This window comes from Schistocerca serialis, chromosome 4 (genome assembly GCF_023864345.2).
Source record: "Schistocerca serialis cubense isolate TAMUIC-IGC-003099 chromosome 4, iqSchSeri2.2, whole genome shotgun sequence".
Lineage (NCBI taxonomy): Eukaryota > Metazoa > Arthropoda > Insecta > Orthoptera > Acrididae > Schistocerca > Schistocerca serialis.
The window spans coordinates 172,032,123-172,048,523 of NC_064641.1; the positions used below are offsets into that span (position 1 = coordinate 172,032,123).

At 42.0% G+C, this 16,401-nt stretch overlaps 1 protein-coding gene across 1 annotated transcript in view; it reads right to left on the bottom strand.

Annotated features, from left to right (window-relative positions):
* The window catches only part of LOC126474337 (kazrin), an 857,979-nt gene that overhangs the window by 207,739 nt on the left and 633,839 nt on the right, over positions 1–16,401 (bottom strand). The window lies entirely within an intron of this gene.

Here is a 16,401-nt window from a genome sequence, read left to right on the forward strand (position 1 = left end):
GAACTTCCGATGTCATCCGCAAGGTCATTTATGTATCTTGTGAATAGCAACGGTCCTACGACACTCCCCTGCGGCACATCTGAAATCACTCTTACTTCGGAAGACTTCTCTCCATTGATAATGACATGCTGCGTTCTGTCACCTAGGAACTCTTCAATCCAATCACACAATTGGTCTGGTAGTCCATATGCTCTTACTTTGTTCATTAAACGACTGTGGGGAACTGTATCGAACGCCTTGCGGAAGTCAAGAAACACAGCATCTACCTCGGAACCCGTGTCTATGGCCCTCTGAGTCTCGTGGACGAATAGCGCGAGCTGGGTTTCGCACTATCGTCTTTTTCGAAACCCATGCTGATTCCTACAGAGTAGATTTCTAGTCTCCAGAAAAGCCATTATACTCTAACTGATTACTGGATGAATATCCTAATAACTTATTAGTTGACTCATGAATAGGAAATCCTGGTAAGGTGCCCTAAGTGCTTCTGTTGACACGCGCGCAAGAAAAATACATTTTCTTGTTATTTAGTTGTATCAGATAAGTGAAATTGATTTTGAAACATGTATAACTCGCATGGGTATATGGACTTTGCCATCCACCTGGGACGTGAAAAGACATCTCATTCTTTGGAATGCCGCGAAGAAACGTTATCTCTATCTCCAGCAGTTTTCGAAAATCATCTCGCGTTTGTTTCTGTGCAGAAGGTTGGTTTTCAAGAAATCTGAGAGTAATATACCGTACATCATTCTACCGATCATTCACTGCTACCGGCCATGTAAGCGTTCTTGTCGAGTTTCAACTAAGTTACTCTAAATTTCTTGAAGAATTCCGTGTTGGGGGCAGAAGTTGCCGACATAAGTTAATTGAAATAGGTCGGCAACACCAATTCAAAAATGAGATGCCGGCAGTGGGGATATAACAGGTCAAGATTGAACAACTTTTCTAGATTGTTACAGTTGCCATTTACTCCACCTGTATCGCTCGCTGTCGTATCACAACAAAGTGCCCGAATTTTGTAAGCTATACCCCACTTCTCTAACGCCTGATGAATAGCCATGGCTTGATCTTCTCCAGAAGATTTTGGGATTTCTGGGACTCCCATCATTGTTCCTTGCCTTGAGATGTCACTAATACTCTCATATACATTTTCAGCACCTTTGAGCGCTGCGAGCAACTTTCCATCCGACTACAACACTAATTCTTGACAATCATTTATGTCAAACTTGTGCTCAAAATCTGCATGTTTCGCTTCTATAAATTTTTAATGAGACGTTGAAAAGAAGTTCGATTTACAGTTTCATGCCCGAATGCTTCCACAGAAGCTATTAATATGTAAACCCCATTTCTATCACAGATCTCGCATCTGTCAATACCTTCAGAGTGACAGGGATTAAAAAAATTGCAGTGAACCTCTAGTTTTTGTTACTGTTCAGTTTTTACTCTTAGTGATATTTGCTGAATGACAGAGAAATTTTCGCTGTCGACACTACTATCACTTCTTTGACTTCTTGATATTCAATGATATTTATTATATATGTGGAGTAAATATTATTATATATTAGGATTAAAGTCTTAAAATAGGGTTTTTAAAATAAGTAGACTTGTATTTATGCGTTATATGTGAGATTGTTTTGTTTTTCTATATAATTTATTTTGATTAAGGTTCATTAATACATTTGAAACAAAACGAGTTTAAATCACTACTTGTACCCACAGTCAATTCTACTCTTAAAGTTAAGTCGATCATCTCCGTTCCTTTAAGTACAAAATGATCATTATCGCGGCAGCGGGCCTTGTTTGTCTCGAAAGTTCGCGGCAGGGCAAAACAAACGATTTTTCTTTGTTCAACCTCGCTGGTCTTCTGATATTACGCCACTTGACTTCGAAGAGGACTACTGGCACATACCGAGTGGCTGTAATTAAAGTGCACCTACTCACAGCAGTGCAGAATGGGCTGTAATTATCGTATGGCAGCGAAACTTGGTAGATATGCTAACGCGTTAATGCGGAACCAATTTACGTTGGAAAAAAAAGTTCCAGTTTTGGCCACCAGTTCCGCACTGTCGCCTGATAAACAAAATAAGAGCCTACGGAATATCAGACCAGTTGTGTGGCTGGATTGAAGAGTTTTTAGCAAACAGAACACAGCATGTTGTTATCAATGGAGAGACTTCTACAAACGTTAAAGTAACCTCTGGCGTGCCACAGGGGAGTGTTATGGGACCATTGCTTTTCACAATATATATAAATGACCTAGTAGATAGTGTCGGAAGTTCCATGCGGCTTTTCGCGGATGATGCTGTAGTATACAGAGAAGTTGCAGCATTAGAAAATTGTAGCGAAATGCAGGAAGGTTTGCAACGGATAGGCACTTGGTGCAGGGAGTGGCAACTGACCCTTAACATAGACAAATGTAATGAATTGCGAATACATAGAAAGAAGGATCCTTTATTGTATGATTATATGATAGCGGAACAAACACTGGTAGCAGTTACTTCTGTAAAATATCTGGGAGTGTGCGTGCTGAACGATTTGAAGTGGAATGATCATATAAAATTAATTGTTGGTAAGGCGGGTACCAGGTTGTGATTCATTGGGAGAGTCCTTAGAAAATGTAGTCCATCAACAAAGGAGGTGGCTTACAAAACACTCGTTCGACCTATACTTGAGTATTGCTCATCAGTGTGGGATCCGTATCAGATCGGGTTGACGGAGGAGTTAGAGAAGATCCAAAGAAGAGCGGCGCGTTTCGTCACAGGGTTATTTGGTAAGCGTGATAGCGTTACGGAGATGTTTAGCAAACTCAAGTGGCAGACTCTTCAAGAGAGGCGCTCTGCATCGCGGTGTAGCTTGCTGTCCAGGTTTCGAGAGGGTGCGTTTCTGGATGAGGTATCGAATATATTGCTTCCCCCTACTTATACCTCCCGAGGAGATCACGAATGTAAAATTAGAGAGATTCGAGAGTGCACGGAGGCTTTCAGACAGTCGTTCTTCCCGCGAACCCTACGCGACTGGAACAGAAAACGGAGGTAATGACAGTGGCACTTAAAGTGCCCTCCGCCACACACCGTTGGGTGGCATGCGGAGTATAAATGTAGATGTAGATGTAGATGTAGAATCCGGCGCTGTGAATGCAAGAAAGGTTATAAAATCCCATATATGTGGAAATTAAATGTCGCAGTTTAAGTTACGTAACAAACGGTACTAAAAGCGCCACAAAGTTTCCCACTGTTACGGTGTCTTTAACCTCAACACAGTGTGCGCCCATGGTCACTCTGGTATTGGCTCAGTTTATAACATGAGTGATAGGGCGACGCCGCTCGTCACCATCCTCCAGTCGCTATGGATGACATCGCTTGCGGTCGGCAGCTACTGTACAAGCAGAACAAGTCAGTCCTCGACTTTACTCTGTGTACACGTAAACAGGTACACTTACTTGTACAGGACGTTTTCAGTTTTTTTCTAGTACGTATTGGTACAGAATTAATTTGAAAATGGTTCCCAGCCGTGGTTCTAATAAAAATTCTCGGGATGATTGGCTTGGTTATAAAGCAAATGAATGAACAGAAAATCCTCCATAAATACACTGACGGAAACAAATCGTAACATCAAAAAATAATTAATGTACAGTAATGAAATTTTGGGATTATATTTGTCTAGGTAACATATTTAAGTGATTAACATTGCAGGATCACAGGTTAATGTAAGCGCGAGGTAAGCTACTGCAAATCTGAAATGCTGGTACATTAATAACCGGTGTAACCGCCAGAATGTTGAACGCAAACATGAAAACGTGCATGTATTGTGTTACACAGGTGCCGGATGTCAGTTTGTGGGACGGACTTCCATGCCTGTTGTACTTGGTCGGTCAATGTAGGAACAGTTAATTTTGGTTGTGGATGACGTGGGAGTTATCGTCCAATGATGTCCCGTACGTGAGACAGATCTGTCGCTCGAGCAGGTCAAGACAACACGTCGACACTCTGTTGAGCATGTTGGATTGCAACAGCGGTATGTGGGCGAGCGTTGTCCTGTTGGAAAACATCCCCTGGTATGCTGTTCATGAATGGCAGCACAACAGGTCGAATCACCGGACTGGAGAACAATTCTGCAGCCAGGCTGCGTGGGATAACCACGATAGTGCTCCTACTGTCATACGAAATCGCACCCCAGACCATAACTCTAGACGTAGGTCCAGCGTGTCTAGCACGCAGACAGGATGGTTACAGGCCCTCAACTGGCCTCCAACTTTTCTACACACGGTCATCACTGGCGCCGAGCAGAACCAGCTTTCATCATAGAACACAACAGACTTCCATCCTGCTCTACACTGAGCTCTCGCTTGAGACCACAGAGTCGCAAATGGCGCTACCAACTCAGTTTTTCGTTAATGGTTGCAGACACAGAATCATTGTTACGGTAGTCTACGGAAACCAGTGTATAGATGTTGGCCGCTGACGGGATCGTGTATACTATTAGAGTTCACGTCCTCAGTGCCAGTTAAGTCGTGAAGATGGCCAACTGTATCACCGAAACTGGTAGCTATATAATAAATAACATCGAAAGGACGACTCCAGGTGTTCCATCTAATTATAATATCCGTTTATATCGCGCAACACCTTCTTGATCTTGCGATCTTTTCCCCGCCAGTGTATTTTCAACTGGGACTCCTCCTCTCGTAGTAGAATCTCTCCTGGTATTTGACTGCGAGGACCATAACAGTGGCTTAGAGCTCAAGAAGTTCACCCTACATTTAGGAACAGAAAATGAATTGTAAAACCCCGAAAGCCTAAGCCCTACCAAATCCTCAGAGCACTACTTAAGCCTTTTACTCCAAACTTCTACTTTACTGGTGCAGATTCTACAGTTTCGTACAGTGTTTCGTGTTTATCATAATGGGTACCATCAATATCACAGACTAGAAAGCTTTTTTTATCATCACCAACTTGCAATCGTTCTTTATAATAATTAAAAATATGTAAATACTTAAAACATTTTAGTATTTCAAATCTACCCTTGAATATTTTATAAATATATTTTTATAAATTTTTATAAATGCCAAAATCAGACATGCCCGCTCTGTCGTATGCGGCATATCAAAACCTGCTGCACTGTGGAAAAAGCTGCGCAGTTTCGGTATAGGGAAGCGAAGATCTGACGCTGTTTATCAAGCGTCTGCAGAAGAATTAAACGATTTCTTCTCAACAGCCGTAAACTGCCACGCAGCGAAAAATTACCAGCCCCAAGATATCAATCTATCGAGAGACAAGTTTTTCCTAAAACATGTCACTACCGGCACAGTACACAAGGCAATTATGAGAATCTCTTCCGAGGCAGTAGGAAATGATGGAGTGAGCATTGGCATGATTAAGACCGTCGTAAACACTATTACTCCAGTTATCACAGACATCTTCAACCTGTCTCTTGACAGTAGTACATATCCAACTGAGTGGAAGCAAAGCTTAATTCAACCTATACCCAAGACTGACAACCCTAAGTCGCCAGGTGACTACAGGCCGATCAGCATACTTCCTGCAATATCTAAAGCCCTAGAACACATCGTCCATGAACAGCTGACGGATTACCTCAAAACTCATAACATCCACGACAAATATCAGTCAGGCTTTCGAAAGCACCATAGTACAGCAACTGCATTAATCAAAGTAACTGATGACATTAAACATGCTATGGACAGACGTGAAGCTACCATCCTAACACTGCTTGACTTTAGCAAGGCTTTTGATACAGTTGACTTTGATATATTACTAATTAAAATGAAGCAGCTGAATTTCTCAAACAGCGCAATACACTGGTTCGACAGCTACCTCAAAAACAGAAGTCAACAAGTCATTTGTGGGTCGGAAAAGTCATCATGGAAAAACGTGCGCTCTGGAGTTCCCCAAGGCTCCGTCCTTGGTCCATTACTCTTCTCACTGTACATTAATGATATTTCTTCGGTGATTCACTCCTGCAACTACCATCTATATGCCGACGACATCCAACTGTACATAAGTGCAAGCCCCAAGAACATTGCTGACGCAGTAGCGAGTATGAACGCAGATCTTTGCTCTGTTTCTCGATGGGCACAGAACCTAGGTCTGAAACTAAACCCCAAGAAATCCCAGGTCATACTTATATCTCATCCAAAGTTAATCAGTCGGTACTTTCGCGAAACAGTCCCTCAAATACTCCTCAATGGTACCCAACTACCATACCAAAAAACAGTAAAAGACCTTGGAATAATCTTGGATGAACACCTAAACTGGGAAGAACAAACAGTCACAGCTTGCCGGAAATCGCTCTCCTCCCTACATGCAATTCAAAAATTTAGAAAAATATTTCCAACCCATGTTAAACAAAAATTAGTCCAAACACTATTCTTGCCTAACCTTTACTACTGTGATGTAGTTCAACATGGCACAAATAATGAAAATTCGAGATGCCTCGAGCTAGTGATGAATGCTTGTGTTAGATACGTATGCAACATACGGTTGTATGATCATATCAGTCCTTCATACTCCCAGCTTGGTTGGATACGCCCACATAAGGCACGCGATCTCCACACGGTGTGCTTACTTCATCGATTTCTTAGCCACTGGTGCCCCCAATACTTATCTTCTCACATTAAACACCTATCATCATTCCACAACCGCAATACCAGATCGGATACGTCTAGCATCTTGGCTGTACCTTTACATAACACAAAATCTTTCTCCGTGTCATTCTCCATCTCAGCCATACGACTATGGAACGCGCTCCCCTGTGATCTGCGTCTTATCCAAAACCACTCAACATTCAAGAGGGAACTTAAGACTTACATATTAGGGACGGTATAGCCACCATTGTTGTGCCCCCCCCTCATCTTTTTCTTTCTCCTCTCCATCATAGCTTCGAATTTTACCATTCTATTTCTCTTCCTCTAACCTATCTACCTCTTCTATATCTCTTTCACCCCATTCCATCGTCTTATGTCTCTGCTTGATGAGAATAACTCACAAGCTGCAAGAATATAACGAGAAAATTCCCAAGTAGCAATAGGACTGACACTCATAAAAGAAAAACATGTTTACTTTCATATACATAGTCATTATTATTATTATTATCATTATTATTATTATTTTTATTATTCTTGATTGTTATAATTATTTTTTGATTGTTATAATTATCATTGTACTACTTTTATAATCTCTATTTTTTTTTCTTTAACATTAATATTGTATAACATGTTATATGTCCTAATTTTCTGTAGACACTGAAATTTGTTGAATCTGAGTATGCCTGGTTAGGTGTAAGAGAGGGCCTGAAGGCCCTAATCTTGCCAGGTAAAATAAATGCATAAATAAATAAATAAATAAATGATCGTGGCAGAAAGCAGCAATTCATCACTGCCACACTGAAGACTAACGAAAAGAAAAATGTGAGTTCCAAGTTGAAGAAATATGATCTCTCACATTGTTACAATGGCCCTGAAATTTAGGTGGAACTTCAACTTTAGTCGGTCATGTAAGTTGCAAACTTTTAACGTCTCTAACGTGCTGCGAGCTTCTGTTATCACTACTCAGTCGACGTTATTCGTCGGTGTGTTAGCTATTTAAGAAAACACTTGCTAATGATCATATGCCAAAATCAGACGGTAGTGCGTGTCAAGAGGCCGATGAAATAAAGAAACATTGACCCTAAAATTCGAAACAAGGGTACTAAAATATTTTAAACCTTCAATAAATCTTAATATTACTACAGTACATCGGGCAACATAATAAATGTTCGACCGTATCTAAATGACAACAGATGTTAAAATGCATGCGTGCACATGCATATGGAGAGACATGTTATGAAATGCAATGTCGCACCAAACACTCTAATCTAAAGCATACAGGGTCTTACAAACTTGAGGGTGAAAATTATAGGAATTTCAGAGGATTTTTAACTGAGTATCTGGAGATAAGACAGTAATGGGCGGAAATGAATACTGGTATTTCCAGCGTTAAGAGGTCTTGAATGAGGCAACGCTACTTTGACAAACAGTACCCAGTCCTTCGTGATGTGAACACAGCGGAGTTTACCACTTCCTGAATGGTTCACCGGCGTTGCGTTTGATGGTGTTGCGTAAATCGTCCAATACTTCCACGAGACAGCTGCTCGTCATTTTCAGGTGATACTGACGAATTGCTATTTTGGTTCGCCAAAGTAAGTCGAGGTAAGAACATGCTTAAAAGGTTGTTAAGATGCCCCCTTCCAGCTTAGATACTGTGGGGTGTAGTGAATCCACAAGGGGCACTCGCGTGGACAAAGAGACCACTTCATAACTCATTAGTACGTCTGCTGGTTTGATTCGCAGGTTCTTCAGTTGCCTCATAAAATCTTCTGAATTCCGAATATGGTATTCACATTTCAGTACCAAGGGGCTCAAAATAGAAACTAGATGTTTTGTTCGGTGTTACACTGGGGCTCCTATAGTGCTCAAAATGGGGCACAACCGAACTCCTTCTTTGTGTATCTTTGGAAATCGTGGTGGAACTGGCATTTGTACTCTTTAAGTCAGGAAACTGGCTGGGTTTAAAGAGGAAAGATGTCTTCCTTTGTGGTGCATCCGTTGGATCCTTCTAGAGGTGACGATACGCTGAGTCTTGCAGTAAACCCATCAGCAGGTAAAATTACTATTACTGTGTCCTCTGTTAAGGATCGGATCGCTTTTCTTTCTTCATTGGTGACGTTCAGCTTGGACGCGGGTGTCGTAGATACGGTCCTGCATTTCTCTCACTTATTTTTCCAGCAGTCTCACTGGGTGGTTTCATCCTTCCCAACTGCACTGATAAAATCATTGGTGGACAAAGTCTTTGGAGTGACCGCAGAATATAGGGTGTCCCAGAGGGAACGGTCACTATTCTGGGATATGACAGGAAGGATTATTCACAGCAAAACAATCAAGTAAACATAGGCTGTAAAAAAAAAATGGCTCTGAGCACTATGGGACTAAACTGCTGTGGTCATAAGTCCCCTAGAACTTAGAACTACTTAAACCTAACTAACCTAAGGACATCACACACATCCATGCCCGAGGCAGGATTCGAACCTGCGACCGTAGCGGTAGTGCGGTTCCAGACTGTAGCGACTTTAACCGCTCGGCCACTCCATAGGCTGTAATATGCATACCTTAAGACCTATCAACTCTTCTTCATCTTAGAAACTGTGAAACACATGTCTTCGATTGAACAAGTGTTCATAGCTCTTAAGGTACCTATACATTTCAGGGTCCATGTTTACTAGACTTTCTTGCTTCGAATTGTCGTTCCTCTCATATCCCTGAATATTGACCATTCCTCCTGGGACACCCTATGTAGTCCCTTGTCCAACACTTACGTCGCAGCGTCACTCAGTGGTCTGGATGCGAAAATTAAACACAGTGCGTCTACGTAGTTAGGTTCTTGTGATGATCGACATGTAAAGCAATAGAACTTGGAAATTTGTCGTCAAGATGCCCGTGAAAATCACAATTCGTAGAATACAGAGCAGCATAGATCGTCCTATCGTAAAAATCACGTGCAAACAGTATTTAGCGCAGTACTGCAGTGCTTAGCCGCCTGAAGTTTGTATTGTTCACGGATGACGCCTCTTTCAACTGTGGTGGTGTTTTCAGATACTTCAACAGCTACACCGTGAGTGATGGAAATCATGCCTGTCTCAGATACCAGCAATGTTCCTGTATTAGTGTAAACAGGCTGTCTCAGAAATGTTGCGACAAGCTTCTAAATGTGGTAGTGGGTCTCTTGAGGAACAAGTTGAGGATAGGAACCCATGTCCTTAAACGTCAACCAACGACAGCGTAGTAGTTATAGGTGCCGGTGCCTGCCATTAGGCCCTTGGGCGGCAAACTTGACTTTTTACGCTGACGGATCGTAGGCGGAACGTCTCGCAATGTTGTTTATTATTCAGTGATCGCCGACGGAGAAGGTGGAGTTAGTTGCTGCGTAGACAGGCCTTGTTTCCTATGAATGCGATGCTCCATTGTCACTGTAGAAAACAAGTTGCGGAAATATGTTTCCACGTGTACTTTATTATCCTCCTTACATTGAAAATCATTGGAAATTTTAGACTGTTCCAGGAGAAAAATAAACTACAGAGGAACACTGTTTCTGAAACCGTCATCCACCAAGGCAACAGAGCAAACAGAGCATTGCTTTAATAGGAGACAACCCCTTTCTATGCAGCAGCTTCTTCACTGGCCGTTGCGGAAATCAGTCATGGTCACTGAATAACAAATAACATTGCGAGGCGCTCCGCTTACAGTGTTCAGCATACATAGTCACATTTGCTGCCATAGGGGTGGCTTAGTGGTAGGCGCAGGCGCCTATAACTTTGACACTCTGTAGGGTCATTGAATGAAGTTTTCCGACATGGGTCCTAGCCTCTATTTGATCTTCAAGACACCCTCTACAACCCCTCTAAGTTTTTTGTAACATTTCTGGGAGACTATGTATATTAGAATTTTACCAGATACTAATAGTGTCTTATTTGCTGCCACCATACATGAATAGTGTATGTTCATTCGAGATGTGCTGCCACTGCCTTCCTGCTTCGACAATAATGTCTGTGAACATCTGATCAACAGATATCCTCATTGTTGAACTGGGAACTGCTACTCCATGCCCAATGCAATCGCCAGATCTCACTGCGATGCATTTTTTCTAGCGGGGGTTCATGAATTCGTTTATATATGGAACCCCTGTAGAAACTAAAGAGAAACTCACTATTGCCGAAATACTCGTTCAGAGAGATTGCATTGAATTTAATCATCTTTGGACGATCTGTTGCACTGCTGCTCTATAGGTCTACAGATGATCAGATATAGCCCCAAGCTAGTCATTAACAATAATAAACGTGCGACTGAGGTGGTGAAATAAAGGATGCATTTGAATAGAAACTAGTTTGTAGGGTCCAAGTCAGCTGTCATTGCACAACAGAAAACAAGGATATTTGAGAGAATGCAGAAAAATTTTATCTGTCGTTGCAATTTATGCGTTGAGACTGGCGATCGTTACTTTGAGTCCAAAATGCTGTTTTAAGTTGGTAATTATTCTGGTAAATAACAATTGTAAATATTTATTTTCGTTACTTTCTTATTTCCAAGTGTGGGGATTAGAACGACATACCTTTGACTGTAGTGGCTAGGAACGTTCTGTGTCTTTCTGCTTCAGTCAGTCGAATGTTGCCAGTATGAAGATTGTTGCCTTAGAGCAATAGAGCAATGCATTAGTACCAATTTTTGTTACGAACTGAGAAAACTGTTGACAGAAACACATGAAATATTCCTGCGAGTGTGTGGAACAGAAGCCTCGAAACTAAAATGTGTTTACGACTGGTTCAAACGCTCTTGAAACGGCAACTATTGACGATGGGCCAGCCGGTGTGGCTGTGCGGTTCTAAGCGCTTCAGTTTGGAACCGCGTGACCGCTACGGTCGCAGGTTCGAATCCTGCCTCGGGCATGGATGTGTGTGATGTCCTTAGGTTAGTTAGGTTTAAGTAGTTCTAAGTTCTAGGGGACTGATGACCTGAGAAGTTAAGTCCCATAGTGCTCAGAGCCATTTTTTTTATTGACGATGTTTCTCGTTCGATCCGGTCGTTAGACATCACTGAAGTACAAGTGACGCAGTCGCAGAGACAGATGGAGACTAGCAAGGACAATGTGAATGCCAAGATTCAGAAAGATTTGCGTAAGTGAAAGACCCTGTTTTGTGCTGGGCAAGAGACAGAAACTGCTCAAGTATTTTTTTTTACTTTAAAATTTTTTGGCTTTTGGCACGTGTCCATACAACCATCTCAAATGGGAAAGAAGACACGACAATGTGTTTGGATGATTCAGATCATTCGTTAGGGTCAAGCCGTGCCTGGAACTAAGTTACATAGGCTCACACTTGTCATATGACGAAATGTAGGTAATTTTCGTATCAGTTATGACGGTACGAAGATGAGGAGAACACGACACCCAGTCCCGAGCGACCTGGTTGGGAATCGAGCCTGACCCCTTCAGTTAGCAGTCTGTCACGCACGTCCTGTAGCTGCTGAGGCGGACATTGCTCAACTTTTCACTGACACGTGTAACTCCCAAACACTTTTCCTGCAAACCGTCATAACAGCCCATGGGATTTGGTGCGAAGAGCAGAATTGGCATCGACAGTCGCTGTGCTCAGTTGAGTGTACCACATTTCGACGAACATCCAAAGTCGTTTGACATCATCTCTTCGATTGATTAATGTAGAGATGATCCATCACTGGTCGCATATGCTTGGCGTATAAGTGCAGACTCTAACGAGGATCGATAGCTACCTTTCTGAATCAAGGAGGATTATGACAGGATTTACCAGTGGCCTTTGCATTCAGATCGCTGAACCACGCCTAGAGAGGATACAATACGATTGAGCAATAGCTCCTAAGCCATAATGTGGACAGTGGAACAGTACCGACCTTATGTGTACGGAAGAAAATTTATAGGTGTACTGACTGCAGACCACTGAAATGTTTGGCGCTTATAAGTGATCTTCAAGATCAATGTTCAAATTTAAACTGGAAGAATACGACTTTGAGATTATATGCGAAGAGGGATTGCAAAATACAGCAGCAGATGGATTGTCATGCATGCCGGATCATCCAGCTGCAGTCATTAGGAATATGGAAGATGCTGACGAGGAAGAACAAGACGATCAGCAGCCAGTGATTATTAAAGAATAGAAACGGGCTATTCTGAAAATGTTTCGCTAATAGATGGACGCCAAGGAATCAGCACCACTTATGACTTTCTTATAAGGCGTAGACCATGGAGATGTGTGAATAAAGACAAAGAGCAAATAGTTGTGAAGAAGAACAAGATTTGCGTTTATCCATTATGCAGCTCAATGCAGCCCTACTGTGAATAAACTTGTTGTAGCTGGGATCCACAGCCATAATTTTTTTTTAAAGACATCATCTTTACGCCAGTGACTGTTTTAAGTTTTTATTACACTATTTCAGTTTCGGCCTTAGGCCATTATCAAGTGCTGAGATTATGGCTTTAAGCCATGTGAACGTAATGTAAGCTGACACATTTGTATGTCGTCGTCAATACTGTTAAATACACTCGTGACGTCACTAGTGTATTTAACAGTACTGACAACGACATACAAATGTGTCAGCTTACATCACGTTGACAGGGCTTGAAGCCATAATATCAGCACTTGATAATGGCCTAAGGCCGAAATTGCAATACGAGGTGCGGCTAGAAAAAAACCGGACTGATGCTGGAAAAAACATTTATTTACAATTATTTACAATTTCATGTTATCTCCTTCAATGTACTCTCCTCCTCGGTCTCTACACCGCTCCATACGAATTTTCCACTGTTCATAGCAATGCTGCAGATCATTTTCGGTAAGTCCATACATTACTTCCGTCGCTTTTTCTTTTACTGCTTCAACAGTCTCAAATCTAGTTCCTTTCAAAGCTGACTTGACTTTAGGGAAAAGAAAAAAGTCACAGGGGGCCAAATCAGGTGAGTAGGGTGGATGATCTAAGATGGGAATGTTGTGTTTTGCCAAAAACGTCTTCACTGACAACGCACTGTGAGCTGGGGCATTGTCTTGGTGAAGGATCCATGACTTTTTTCTCCACAAATCGTTCCGTTTTCTCCGTACTCGCTCACGTAGGGTAGCCAGGATGCTAATGTAGTAATGCTGATTCACTGTTTGTCCCTCTGGTACCCAATCAATGTGCACAATCCCTTTGATGTAAAAAAAAAAACAATCATCATTGCCTTGAATTTCGATTTTGACATTCGTGCTTTTTTTGTCGTGGAGAACCAGGAGTTTTCCAATGCATCGATTGGCGTTTAGTTTCGGGATCGTAAGTAAAAAACCACGATTCATCGCAAGTAATAACATTTTGTAAGAAGGTGGGATCACTTTCAATGTTTTCCAGGATGTCAGAACAAATCATTCTTCGGCGTTCCTTCTGTTCAATTGTGAGACACTTTGGAACCATTTTTGAACACACTTTGTTCATGTTGAAACTTTCATGAAAAGTCTGCCTAACACTTTCCTTGTCAACTCCTGTTAACTCAGACACTGCTCTGATTGTTAAACGGCGATCTTGTCGAACAAGTTTACCGATTTTTTCAATGTTTGCATCAGTTTTTGCTGACAATGGTCATCCAGTGCGAGTGTCATCACTGGTGTCTTCGCGGCCATCTTTAAATCGTTTAAACCACTCAAACACTTGTGTTCGCGATAAACAATCATCGCCGTACACTTGTTGTAACATTACAAACGTTTCACTTGCAGATTTTCCTAGTTTGAAACAAAATTTGATGTTAACACGCTGTTCTTTCTGTACACTCAACATTTTCCGACGCACAGACAAAAATTCAACTACTTAAAACAGACGCCACGGGCAGACTGAGTGCAGGAGGCAGATGAAACTCGAGCAGTAGGCGGAGCGAGAGTCACGTGACAGGCCACGCGACTTTCAGCCTTATTGCATTCGTTTTATTGCTTCACCAGTACTAGTCCGTTTTTTTTCTAGCCACACCTCGTAGTGTAATAAAATCTTATAACAGTCACTGGGGTAAAGATGATGTCCTTCAGCCCTACTGTGTTCGCTGCGGTTGCGTCTAACATGTACGCGGTCATCACCGTAGGACAAGCTGAACAGGACTCGTGTGGGGCGTTACTTGTTGGCACTCGGCACGCAAGTGGCGGCATTCAAGTGTATATTGCAGTCAGTGGTGTATGTGGTTTATGGTCAGTGGAAGCCGGTGCAATGGCATGCGTGCTACCAGTACAGCCCTCAACAGACGACGTCGAACCGTCGACGCATATCTTCCACACGTGTTGCAGTGTTTCAGCGTTGAACGAACAGTGTGGACCAAGTTGTTCTATCGGTTACAGCCACGTGGACGAGATGTCGGGCTTCTTGCTCTGCGTTCACATCTCGTAGTTCAGTACCCCCTCTTCTGGATCACTTGTTCCATACACGCATCACTGACGTTGCAGCTTCCTCTGTTTTTGCTGTATTGTCACAGCAGCAAAAACCCGTTTCCCGGAGACCAACCAATCTACCCGAGCTCAGTCACATGGTAATGATGCGTCCTTTGACGTCGTCGAAGATACTGGCACTTGCTTGAACGTTTCCATTTCATTTGGCGACTCCACACCAGCTGCGCCTAACATAACACTGATGTGTTTGGTCACACAGAAGAGGGCACTGCTTGTCTCAAGTATGTGGGATGATTCTGCACCCATAATCATTTGCTATGGTTTCACTATTCTGCATACCCTCCGATTTTGGAGTGATTCAGAACATTCCTTCTGGGTGTCGCTGCATACACAAATAGTAGCGTAGTTCCTCGAAATCAGTTACATTGCATTTGAAGCTATTTTGACTATTTTTCGACCGTGACTGACTCAAGAAATATGTAGAGGTGTTTTTTAAAATTACCGCTACCAGTCACAAACTTTGTCAACTATTGTATTACTTATTTATTTAACGACTTGTTTCGAGGGTTCTACCTCATCTTCAGGCTAAATGACATCACAAAAACAACTTTACAATAAGGTCATACAGATGTTACATAGTCTTTTCGTAAATGCCGTGGTCATCCTGTGGAAGAAGAGAAAACTTAGTAAGAGGCGATGTCACTTTGGAAGCTGGACCGATGTTTGCACGAAAATGTTTTGTAACGGTCACTCACTTTGTTCTTCTGCGGTGGCAGTCTCGTTGTGATGTGTTGCGGTGTTTCCATTTCCGTGGCTCTCTTTGTAACTGTTCACAAATTGTCACTAACATAGCAGTAACTTGGAAACACGATCACAAACAGTTGTCCACTGCACTACAAAACTGTTTATGATCGTGTTTCCAAGTTACTGCTATGTTAGTGACAATTTGTGAACAGCGACCAAGAGAGCCACGGAAACGGAAACACCGCAACGTATCACAACGAGACTGCCACTCCAGAAGAACAAAGCGAGTGACCTTTACAAAACATTTTCTTGCAAACATCAGTCCAGCTTCCAAAGTGACATCGCCTCTTACTAAGTTTTCTCTTCTTCCACAGGATGACCACGGCATTTACGAAAAGACTATGTAACATCAGTATGACCTTATGGTAAAGTTGTTTTTGTAATGTTATTTAGCCTGAAGATGAGGTATAACCCTCGAAATATGTCGCTAAATAAATAAGTAATACAATATTTGACAAAGTTTGTGACTGGTAGCGGTAATTTTTTTTAAAAAAGAAAACTTTTACATAGTTACATTGCGTGTTGCCTTTTTTATGAAAAACATCATATTCATTATTTGACCATACACGAATCGTCATGTTAATGCCGCTTGCTTGGTATGTCAGGATACAAAATGAAAGTATCATGTAGGTT